The sequence below is a fragment of the Saccopteryx bilineata genome, chromosome 4 (assembly GCF_036850765.1).
Source record: "Saccopteryx bilineata isolate mSacBil1 chromosome 4, mSacBil1_pri_phased_curated, whole genome shotgun sequence".
NCBI lineage: Eukaryota > Metazoa > Chordata > Mammalia > Chiroptera > Emballonuridae > Saccopteryx > Saccopteryx bilineata.
The window spans coordinates 39,567,504-39,579,992 of record NC_089493.1 but is presented as its reverse complement, the minus strand read 5'-3'; the positions used below and the strand labels follow the sequence as shown (position 1 = coordinate 39,579,992).

General features: G+C 44.0%; 1 non-coding gene across 1 annotated transcript; it reads right to left on the bottom strand.

The window, feature by feature from the left end:
- Positions 1-351: 351 nt before the first annotated feature.
- On the bottom strand, positions 352-427 carry TRNAA-AGC (transfer RNA alanine (anticodon AGC)). Its single transcript has one exon. It is a non-coding gene; the product is annotated as a tRNA-Ala (tRNA).
- Positions 428-12,489: the final 12,062 nt, after the last annotated feature.

The following is a 12,489-nucleotide window of genomic DNA, read 5'->3' as shown; positions in this document are numbered from 1 at the left end:
TTTAGGCTCGTGTGGGTATTTTCTTTTTTTTTTTTTTTTTTTTTTCATTTTTCTGAAGCTGGAAACAGGGAGAGACAGTCAGACAGACTCCCGCATGCGCCCGACCGGGATCCACCCAGCACGCCCACCAGGGGCGACGCTCTGCCCACCAGGGGGCGATGCTCTGCCCATCCTGGGCGTCGCCATGTTGCGACCAGAGCCACTCTAGCGCCTGGGGCAGAGGCCACAGAGCCATCCCCAGCGCCCGGGCCATCTTTGCTCCAATGGAGCCTTGGCTGCGGGAGGGGAAGAGAGAGACAGAGAGGAAGGAGAGGGGGAAGGGTGGAGAAGCAAATGGGCACTTCTCCTGTGTGCCCTGGCCGGGAATCGAACCCGGGTCCTCCGCATGCTAGGCCGACGCTCTACCACTGAGCCAACCGGCCAGGGCGGTATTTTCTTTTTAATCCTTGCTCTAAAGGGTTTCCATCATCAGTGGGGGTTAAGGGGGGTTCTGTCTTTGTTTCCTAAATCATACCTAGTAGTCAGTGGCTTCTAGTCTTGGGCAAGCTCAGTGATGTGAGGGAGAGAATCCAGGTGAGACCACTACCCACAGTGCACTAAGTCTTCTGCCCTCCCGAAGCAGCCACATCCTCTAGACAAATAGGGAGTGCACTGCAACCTACTTGCATTTAAAAGGAATTTCCCATTTTGCTTGTTTAGAAATCACGAATCCACACCCCTCATCTTGGTTCTAACTTTCTGCGAAGCCTTCTCAATAATTTTTCTGCTTCTGTTTTGCTTCTTCGAAGCCATGATCCCCCATAAAACTATCAGAATATTCTATCTAAAAAAAAATCCCTGCTTAAAACCCTGCCATAACTCCCCATTACCTACAGTGAGGTGCCCAAGTCCCAAGACAGACTCCTAAGACTCCTAGGAGCTCCCACAGACTCATATCTTTCTTTTCTTTTTTTTATCTTGTGAGAGAGACAGAGAGAGGGGCAGATAGGGACAGACAGACCGAAAGGGAGAGAAATGAGAAGCATAAATTCTTCATTGCGGCACCTTGGTTGTGGTTGTTCAGTGATTGCTTTCTCATATGTGCCTAGACCGGGGGGCTACAGCAGACTGAAGGACCCCTTGCTCAAGCCAGCGACCTTGGGCTCAAGCTGGTGAGCCTTGCTCAAACCAGAGGAGCCCGCGCTCAACCGGAGACCTCGGAGTTTCGAACCTGAGTCTTCTGCATCCCAGTCCAACACTCTATCCACTGTGCCACCGCCTAGTCAAGCCAGCCTCATCTCTTTCAACTCTCCTCCTTGCCCTTTAGTTACCAGCCAAGGTGGTTACTTTTTCTATGTCAGAACACATGAGATCCTTTTCTTGTCCTCTGTCCCTATGGCCGGTGAATCTGACTCCTGATAGTTATTTTGAGAAGCAGCTTGAAGTGAGAACTCCAGGCTGAGAGGCAGAGATGCTGCCACCCTGACCCTCCCCCAGATGAACCTGACAGCACCCCCAGGTCACAATGGCAGGTCCCATCTCCCCACAGGCACTGGGAGCACCCTAAGGGCAGGGACAATGTCCTATTCATTAACTAATCCTCCTAATGCAGTACCAGGCAAGGATTGCCATTAGGAAGTATTTGATAAACTAAGCTACATAATGACTTGCCAAAATAAAAGTGCTTCCCTAAAGCAAAGTTCCCTAGGGTGTTAGAGTTTATTTTTTAATTTTGTAGAAACACACCTATATAGGTATTTAATTATCATTACTGGGTCTCTCTATATGTTCTAGGTATACCTCAGCCCCTTAAGAATTAATTTAAATAAAAAGCCAAACAATTTCAAAAGCTGATTGATTAAAGGATGTTTTGGTAGAATGATGCAATGCAACAGGAAAAATAAACTGTAGAGCCTACAACTTAGGGAGGTTTTTAAACACTGTCCAGTAGAAGAAGTAAAGTTATACAGTTACCTGAAGACAATAATATAGTAATTCCCCCCTTAGCTGCGATTTCGTTTTCTGAGGTTTCGTTTTCTGGTGGTCAACCACAGTCTGATAATACTAAATGAAAAATTTCAGAAATAAACCATTTGTACATTTTAGGTGGTGTGAGTTCTGAGTACCTCACTGTACGCCATCCTGTGGGCACCATGTCACCTTATGTCATCATCTGGGAAGAAAGGGTGAGCACGGTACCGTAAGATATTTTGAGAGAGAGACATTCACACAACTTATTACAATATATTGTTATAATTGATCTATTTTATTATTAGTGATTGTTATTAATCTCTTATAATGCCCAATTTATAACTTAAACTTTATTGTAAGTATGTATGTACAAGAAAAAAGCATAGTGTATACAGCATTCGGTACCATCTGTGGTTTCAGGCATTCACCAGGGCCCTGGGAACATGTCCCCCGCAGAGAAGTGGGGACTCCTTGCTGTAAGGATCACTTGAAAGTGCCAGCCCAGTGTTGATCGGCTGATCTCCATGTCCCTATGGGCCTTGTTTTTCCATAGTTCTAAAATGGCTTTCAAACGCAGGCTGCTTCATCAACTAAGTGACGCAGCGACAGGACTGCCTTGTACAGTTTGCATCTGTTTCAAAGAAAGGGGAGTGCTCACGGAAATGGACCGAACATATTTCAGTTCTCATGAGCTATATCCTCTGACCACATTGCTCATCACCCAACACCAATATCTGAAGATGTCTCTATCTTCTTCTTGTTCTCTAGCACTCCTCAAGTGGCAGATAGGACCACATCTAGAGTGCAACTCCATCCATTCAGCTGGAGCTCACCCACCTGCAGTTACTGGAAAACTTACATTTTGACATTCAGCATGTTACCTCAACCATCAAACTAATCTGGAGTTGGCTAATTTTTGGAAAAATTGTTCGCTGCAAACCAAAGAAATTGTCAGTCAGAAAAAGGATGCCAATGACAGAGAGACCACAGCAATGTAAACAAAGGAAAGACATCGTCTGGCACCACTGACCTGTAGGAGGCGCAAAGGAAGGGCTGTGCCTGTTGGCTAACAGCTCTCATTCTGCACACCGGCTCACCAACACCGCCGGAGCATTGGCACCATCTGGGGGTCTAGGCTGGGAAAGCCCACATGGTCAAAAGGGGCAAGGACGCACCTCAGAAATTCCTACTCTTTTTGACAAGTTTCCAATGCTGGGACTCAAAATTGACATCAAATTATTCAGTAAAGCCTCCCACCCTGACCAAAACATACCACCACAATTGCAACACAATATTTTTCTTTCTTTTTTTCTTTTTTTTTCAGAATGTGAAGTTGAAACTAATCTAATTCAATGGCTCAGTTTATATGAGCAACAGGCAATTGGAAACCCCAGCATTGTAAGCAGTGTATTTTATTGTTCATGGATGGTTTGGTATAATTATGGATAAACCTCTTCTAAAACCACCTGCCCCACTTATGCCTCCAGCTAAAGGGGCATCAACAGTCACTACAGCCTCCTCTACACACTTGCTTCTCCTCTGACAATTCCTGCTCAGACACAGGGCCCTTCTCCAGAAACTGAAGCTGGAGTCAGGGTGCAAAGGGAGCGGTCATCCGCCTGAATGTAAGCTCTGAACATGAGAAAGCATCTATCGAATATTCTGTAATTTTGAAGGTAGAATGTTGACACAATTGTGAGGAGCATGATAAAAAAGGTATTAAGGGTACCATTTGATTCAGCAATCAGTAAGTATATTTTGTACTTACCCAAATAAGCTGAAAGCTTATATCCCCACAAAAACCTGCACACAGATGTTTATAGCAGCTTTACTCATAATTGCCAGAATTTGGAAGTCATTAAAATGTCCTTCAGGAGGTGAATGGGTAAACTGCGGTACATCTAGACAATGAAATATACTTCAGCACTAAAAAAAAATGGGCTGTCAAGCCATGAAAACACACAGAGGAACCGTAAATGCATATCACTAAATGAAACAAGCCGATCTAAAAAGGATACACACTGTATGGTGCCAACTAGATGACATTCTAGAAAAGGCAAAACTATGGAGATAGTTAAAAAAAATCAGTCATTGTCAGTGGATAATGAGGAGGGAAGCGTGACTAGGTAGAGCACAGAGGACTTTAGGGCAGTGAAATTATTCTGTGTGGTACTACAATAGTGGCTCCAGGACATTATACATTTGCCTAAACCACAGAACATACAGCACTGAGAGTGAACCCTAGTGCGAAGTAAGAGACTTTGGGTACTAATGATGCGTCAGGGTGGGTGCACTGATTGTAGCAAATGCTACTCTGGTGGGGGTGGCAGTGTGAATAGTAAAGCAGGGCTAGACGGAAGCTGCTCAATTTTGCCGTGAATTTAACTGCTCTAAAAAAAAAGGTCTCTTTAGAATAAAGTCTGGCATATTAAAAAGAAAAAGACATGGGGGGAGTAGAATATAAGTCCTTTTTTTTTTTCTGAAGTGGAAAGCAGGGAGGCAGAGAGACAGACTCTCACATGTGCCTAACCAGGATCCACCTGGCTCAACCACTAGGGGGCGATGCTCTGCTCATCTGGGGCGTTTCTCAGTTGCAACCGGAGCCATTCTAGCGCCTGAGGTGGAAGCCATGGAGCCATCCCCAGTGCCCGGGCTAACTTTGCTCCAATGGAGCCTTGGCTGTGGGAGGGGAAGAGAAAGATAGAAAGAAGTGAGAAGGGGAAGGGGTTGGAGAAGCATATGGGCGCTTCTCCTGTGTGCCTTGTCCGGGAATCAAACCCAGGATTTCCACACACCAGGCCGATGCTCTACCACTGAGCCAACCGGCCAGGACCTAAGTTAGTCTTTTAAATACTTGATTTGAATTTCAGTTTTGGCTTGTGAGAAGGTCTGAGCGTCAAAATGAATGCTTTGTTTGTCATGTGTCTGTTTGATACAGTCTTGTCCTTGCTGGACCACTTTCCCCAGTCAGAACCCCACGCCTGCCTTCTGTGTATCAGACCCCGGCTATATGTCAGACTGTTACCTACCTTGTCTGTGCCTGTGGCCTCAGGAGAAGGCCCTGCAGTGTGTGGGGTAGGAAGACCATGCCTTTCCCTGGCACCCCTTTTGCATGCACCCACAGACTGTGAACTTACTAGGAGTTCCTGAAAAGGGAAGCTGCTATAGCTAAAGGCTAACTTCCACCAGAGACTGGGCAGTCACTAGGGACACACTGGGCTGGACCATCACTGCTCGACTGAAATTTGAGCCCCTGCCCACGGCCTGGATGAATCCTCATGAAATACCTGCCTGAGAGTGGCCTGGACACGTGGCATGATGTGCAAGCTCAACTCCCTTTCCCTATTTATGCAGCTTGATAGGGACACACAGAAAAGAGAGAGGATATGTGGTTTAACAGCAAGAGTAGAACTGAGTAATGATTTTGTGATAGGCACTGGCCAATTTAGCCAATAAATTGAGAGTAAGTACAAACTTGAAGCCTACTCTTCATACACAGAATCTTTCTTAAAGTATCCATGTCCCCAATATTGCAATCCCACCTCCCAAACCCTGGATTCCTTTTTTCTCCATCTCTCAGGTCTGTTTGCCTGTATTTTTTCATTCTGCTGCCTTAGAATAAGCTCCCAGGTACAGAACAGACAAGCAAAAGAGCCTTTAAAAGTATGGTGGGCAAGAGTGACCCCTGCTGGATGAATAAGGACAAACCAGCAGAGCGCTGGCCTAAGAGAATAAGAAATGACAAATGTTTTAAGGTTGTGTTTCTGCCTCCCCCATACAGTTGTCTGAGTCTATGAGTTGCCCCCTCCCTGCTTAATCCCTTCAGAGGTAGAAGGAGGTAAAGATGGAATAAATGTTGATGGAAGGAGATTTGACTTGAGGTGGTGAACACGCAATACAATATACAGATGATGTATTATATATTTGTACACCTGAAACCTATATAATTTTATTAACCAATGTTACCCCAGTAAATTCAATAGAAAAAGTAGTACTTTGGAAAAGGAGAAAACATGTTTTTGTTTTTCTTAATTGTCTTTTTTAGCTTTATTAGATTAAAAACAAACCCATAAGACTTATTCATCTTTAGGCTTCTAGAAACACTTTGTTGAGTGTTTGTTACTTTTATAACATGTTCATTCTTACGTGAATTTTTAAGAGCCGCTTTACTGTTTCTTTCCTATCTAATTGCCGGCCAGTGCTCCACGTTACTTATGTGCAGGCAGGAATGTATCTGCTTTGCCATCAGGGGTGATTCTGATAAACCTGAATGCATATGGTGGACTTGAAGACGGAGTTTTCAGAACTGCCTGGGGAAAAGGGATGTGTTTGAGATGGGTCAGTGGGTTCAAGAACATTCAGAGAAAATTTGACACATTTTACCAAACCTTTCCCCTTGGCTGCAGTGGAATTTGGGTCTATTCAGAATCTTTAGTTTCTTAATTTGGAGGGTGAGTGCCTTTTAAAAAAGACCACGTTTCCTCGTACATAGCATCTATCCCAATGCACTAAAGTCGCTCTGCTTTGCAATGTCCTCTTCACACAGTCTGTTTCAGGGGCATGGCAAAGACAGAGTTTGATGTTTCAGTTCACTGCTTCTCATATCAAAATGCTTAATCATGTGGTTTCTGATCTGATTCTGCCACTTCCTAGTCAGACAATGTTGGATAAATTTTCTAAACTTCCTAAGCCTTGGTCTCCTCCTCTGTAAACTGGAGCTGCTTATAGTGCCCACTTTAAGGGTGAAATAATATATGCTAAGTGCATAGATGGTAGCTGGCCCACAGTAAATGCTCAGTGAATACATGGTATACATGGTATAATTATTGAACATGAGCTAAACCTATACAAACAGCTTCCTTTCTCCTTCCCTCCCTCTCTCCCTCCCTCCCTTTTCCCCTTCCTTCCTCCCCACCTTCCTCCCTTCCTTCCCTTCCCTTCCCTCCCCTCCCCTCCCTTCCTCTTCCTTCCTTTCCCTTCCCTCCCTCCTTCCTTCCTTTCATCCTTCCTTTCCTTCTTCCCTCCCTCCCTTCTTCTCTCCTTCCTTCCTCTACAATACGGAAAACTCTGGGCAGACAGGGAGGAGGATAAGAAGCTGAAAAGGACACCTTTTTTTCCCTTGGGGGCTTTCCATCACTCTGATACTGTATCACTTGGATATGGGTTAGTGATTCTGAAACCTGTTTGCTAGAATAACTCCAATTAGCTTTAGGTGAAAATGTTTAATCTTAGAGGTGAAGACATAGAGAATAATGATTTTTTAAAAACCATGCTAAACAGCTGGCAATCATATATGTCAATTTTTGAGAGGGAAATCACTGACAGTAGGCAAGTCTTTAATTTGGGGCAAGGATAAAAGTGAGTCAGTGTTAAGGTTTCTCTAGTTATCTCTACCAAAGGACTAGATCAGAAACCTCTAGGGAATTTCAAGCCACTTTTCTAGAGGTGATTGGGTCTTTGTGGCACAGAGAGGCATTCCCGACTTATCAGGGCAACGCCCGTGTCTCTTCACCGACTCTGTACCCTCTGTACCTGCCGGGTATTAGAAAAGATACTGATAACTAAGACCCGTCCCCTGCCCAGGAGACACACACGCGTGGGAGGGGGAAAAGGTTTCAGAGACTTTCAGGCTCTTCCTTTCTCACTGGAGTCCCATGCACTCTCAAACGGGCCCATCAAGACCTGTGGCAACCACTGTCACTGCACTGGCCAGATTAACGCTAGAGTTGAGGACCCAGAGCAAAATCAATTCCTGTCAAGCCAATTTAGCCAACTGGCTCGGTCAAGTCAATTTCTCAACATTGTCCTTTAACCTCATGGCAGGATCAAGAGAGCATCTTTCTCTTTAATAAGCAGACTGTGGACCTCATGAGCATCTAGTAGTAAAGAGGTTCATTAAAAGGGTTTGAGTTGCCTGACCAGGCGGTTGCTCAGTGGATAGAACGTCGGCCTGGGATGCAGAGGATCCAGGTTTGAAACCCTGAGGCTGCCAGCTTGAGCGTGGGACCATAGACATGACCCCACTGTAGCTGGCTTGAAGCCCAAGGCTTGAGCAAGAGGTCACTGGCTCAGCTGGAGTCCCCCAGTTAAGACACGCGAGAAAGCAATCAATGAACAACACAAAATACCACAACACTGTGTTGATGCTTCTCATCTTTCTCCCTTCCTGTCTGTTTGTCCCTGTCTGTCAAAGCGAAAGGAAGGGAAGGGAAGGGAAGGGAAGGGAAGGGAAGGGAAGGGAAGGGAAGGGAAGGGAAGGGAAGGGAAAGAAGTTTGGGTTGGTTGTGCAAAGGGAAGGGAAGAGAAGGGAAGGGAAGGGAAGGAAAGGAAAGGAAAGGAAAGGAAAGGAAAGGAAAGGAAAGGAAAGGAAAGGAAAGGAAAGGAAAGGAAAAGGTTGCTGGTTTAATCCCTGGTTGGGTCGATGTTTCTCTCTCTTTCTCTCTCTCTCTCTCTCTCTCTGCCCCTTCCTCTCTCTCTAGAGTCAATAAATTAATTTTTAAAAATACCCAATTGATTCCTGGCTTCGTATCTCAGCAGGGGTTACAGGATGAACCTGACACTTGTGGGACTCCCGGGAGAGGTCTTGGGAGTTGGAAATACATGCTTTTGAAGTTTGCCATGTGTTTCAATCTATTCTTTAGGCCAAATCCCAATAATCACACCTGTCCTCTTTATGAGTGTTTGACTGTTCATGAAGCAATTTTTGCCTTTTCTCCCCAAAGGAGAGATTATTATCTTAAAAATAAATGATTGTCTTATAAGAGGTAAGTTCAAATGCAGATGAAAATAATAATACTACTTAGCATTTCTATGCACCTTTCATCTATAGAGCTCAAAGTACTTGGCAAACATTAATTAATTCTCAAAACACCCTTGTGAGGTAAGTTAGGGTATTATCTTTATAATAACATATAAATACTGGCTGGTTCATGAAAGCAGCCACTTAAAAGGGACAATTCTACAGGATCAATTTCAAAAAACAACCTTCTCACCTGGTAAAGACTTAAGACTTTTGAGTAACATATTTGGGAGTGCCAAATTTACTAATAATATGCTATCCTAGAGTGGGCATATCTCTACCCCTTCAAATGATTTCTTCAGTTGTTTTTCACAGTCTTATCTATTCTGAGGAATTTTTCACCCTAAAAAAAAAAAACCAATTGTGGCTTTTTCGATCTAAATGATGTCTGTCTGTGTACGTGAAAGAATTCCAAAGTGTCCTAGTGCATAAAGTTTAATGGTGAGAATTTGGTATCCTATTTCAAGTGCATGTGAACTTAAGTGGGGCGTGATGATTTCGGGGTCTTATAATGCTTTCTGTCATCAACTTAATTTTGAATGTGTCGCAAATCATAGTTCCTTGACTTGTCAAAATGGGTACCAGCCAGAATTTCTAGATGAGGGACATTAACAGCTGGTAAAAACTGACCAGGGGTCAGTTAAATGGGTTCCCCTGTCCCACTTTTCTGTCCTCAGGAGGCTCACCCTGCATGTTCCAGACCAAAAGGTGGTTTATTTTTATTTTATATCCTTCCCGTCCTCTGTCACCCTTAGCACAGGCATAGCATTCCATTTCCCAGCGGCTAACCTGGGGCTGGTCAGTTGCTAATCTGAGTTGATTTGTATTTTTTTTTTTTTTTTCTGAAGCTGGAAACGGGGAGAGACAGTCAGACAGACTCCCGCATGCGCCCGACCGGGATCCACCCGGCACGCCCACCAGGGGGGATGCTCTGCCCCTCCGGGGCGTCGCTCTGCTGCGACCAGAGCCACTCTAGCGCCTGGGGCAGAGGCCAAGGAGCCATCCCCAGCGCCCGGGCCATCTTTGCTCCAATGGAGCCTTGGCTGCGGGAGGGGAAGAGAGAGACAGAGAGGAAGGGGGGGTGGAGAAGCAAATGGGCACTTCTCCTATGTGCCCTGGCTGGGAATCAAACCCGGGTCCCCCCGCACGCCAGGCCGACGCTCTACCGCTGAGCCAACCGGCCAGGGCCTGAGTTGATTTAAGGGCGTATCTCCCCCGGGTGAAGCGGAGTTGATTTCAGGGAGTATCTCCCCCGGATGAAGCTCGCCATATGTGCTCCAGGTTCTATCGTCATCTTAGTCCCATCTGCACTGGTTCTTCCTGATGACAATGCTCATCCCTATGAAGTCTGACTGGCTTTTTGATCCTGAAAGTTAATGCTTTACGTCAGGAGAAATTATACTTTTTTTTCCCCATGTCTTTAAACTCACTCCACATCAAGAATTCCGTTGCATCCAGGAAGCACTCAGTAAACAGTAATTCCGGGTTGACTTTGTTCTGTGAAATGGAGGAACGTCCCCAGACTCTGACTGGAGCCTTTGTTTAGAGTCTTGGTTGGATAACTCCTCTACGCTAAAAATTTTATGTTACGTTGCTCTATGAATTTTCTGTTTATTGATCCTCATTAGGGAATTGTTCCACGAAACCGTGGAGAAATTGTGTGGACCACTTAACTGTGTGCTGTTGATCCACTAAACCTAGCTGCTTGCCTCTGTTGATGGCTTTACTTAGTAGCCTCAAGAGAGAAAACCTGGTTTTGGCCTTATACCTTTGGTTGAGCCAATGGTCTCCAATCTCCAAAGTGGGATAAACCAGATTCCCTCACTGTGTTTATCTTGGCCCGCCATGTCTCTTTATGGAGAAAACGGTCCAAATAAAGTGCTTCCTCTGTGTATTTTGACAGGAAACACCCCTAATATGCCTTCCTTTTGTTACGTGCCTTGCTCTTTTTCTTTTTTTTTCCCAGTGTTGTTTAAATATTTTCAGTCCAATGACATATTTATTAATCCACGACTCGGCATGGGGCATAAAATGATTGGTTCCTCTGTGAAGCCCTCTTAGAAAAGGTGGGTTCTCCAGCGAGAGTTAATAATATTACCACTATTCATGTAAAAAACGCTGAGACAAACTCTTAAAAATGGAACACATTTATCTAAAACAGCTGGTAAAGAAAGCACGCAGGCTCAGCCGGAGGCGGCGAGGCCAGAGGTCAGGGTTAACACCGATCTCGGTGGAACTTTGAAGCTGACATTTTACAGATTATATGTGTCTCAGTGCACAGTGGGCATGGCATATAAATTGGACTTAGAGGCCCCTATTTGTTCTCTGCATTTTTATGAGCCCACAGAGCTCTTCTTTGAAGCAGCATACATAGAAAATAAAAACTCATTTTAATGTTGTGGAACTATTTACAGTAAATCACAGTTACATCCTGGCTTTTCCTAAGATATATATCTCTCTCTCTCTCTCTCTCTCTCTCTCTCTCTCTCTCTCTCTCTCTCTCTCTCACACACACACACACACACACACACACACTCATTGAGTCTATTTTCCAACCTGGATAGCTTTAAAAAAAAAAAAAATCTTTCCAGTACTGTAAGCCCAGCTTTCTCTTTCTCCTTGCCTTGACTTAGGAACCGAGATCACAGATGCAGCTATATTTAGTATTACAAGGACACCTTTTGTAAGTCAGGTGAGGTGATTCAGCTAGAATGAGGTACTCTTTACCCCCCGGGAAAATCCCCTGATACCGTAAAACGCTTGCTATAGCACGGCCCTTCAGACCGAGAAGAAAGCATCTGATTTCAAAGAGATTGAGTTCCACTCTGGAACTAATTATATCATTCATTTTATGGATTTTTTAAGTTGCTAGGTGTTTTAACTGGAGAAGGCTGGCGACCCAGAGAGAAACATGTACTGGCAGAGTCTGCCATGGGCACTTTAGCCACCTAATTAATTTTCAATAAAAGCTCACAATAGTTAATTTGCTCTAGACCCAATGTAAATCAAACGGAGACAAATAGGTTAAAATTAGAAATGTGTGATGGAAACCATGTTTATGGTCCAAATTACCTTTCACCCTGGAAATAACACAGATTGACAGGGAAAGAAAATGAGACCACACAGACTTTTTTGTTCAAATTGATTCTTAAGTGAATTAAAGATTGTATTAAGGAGAAAACTGACCCCCCCCCTCAAAAATAAATCCGAGGAGTATAAAATAATGTTACTTTAATAAAAGGTATAGTTTAGAAAATGTTACCTTAAAAAAATCACAGAATTAAGGCATTGTTCCTATTATACCAAGTTACCAATAGTACCCTCTCATTTTTTTTTCCCCAGGCTTAACACAGTGTAGGGTATGATAGTAAAATTACCATAAAGTTATTAAGTTCCCAGATCTCCACTGGCAGACATGCCTACCCAGCACCACATTCCTTTAGCTCTTACATTTCAAAACACAACCTTCCAACATCAAACAACCATTTTTACTTTTATGAGAACACAGACGTAGATTTCTTATGATTTTATAATGATACTGCAGGCCTCCAATTAAAATACCTAGACAATATAGATATCTTTGGCCCAGTCCATTGGACAAATATTATTATTAAGCTTCTCTCCAGGATTTTATATTTGCAAAATATTTTGTGGGCTTTAATCATTTCAAATTGCCTTAGCTTTGCCCATTCTCTCCATGCCTCTCTGTTATTCCTCAGGCAACCATTTCATTTTTAACC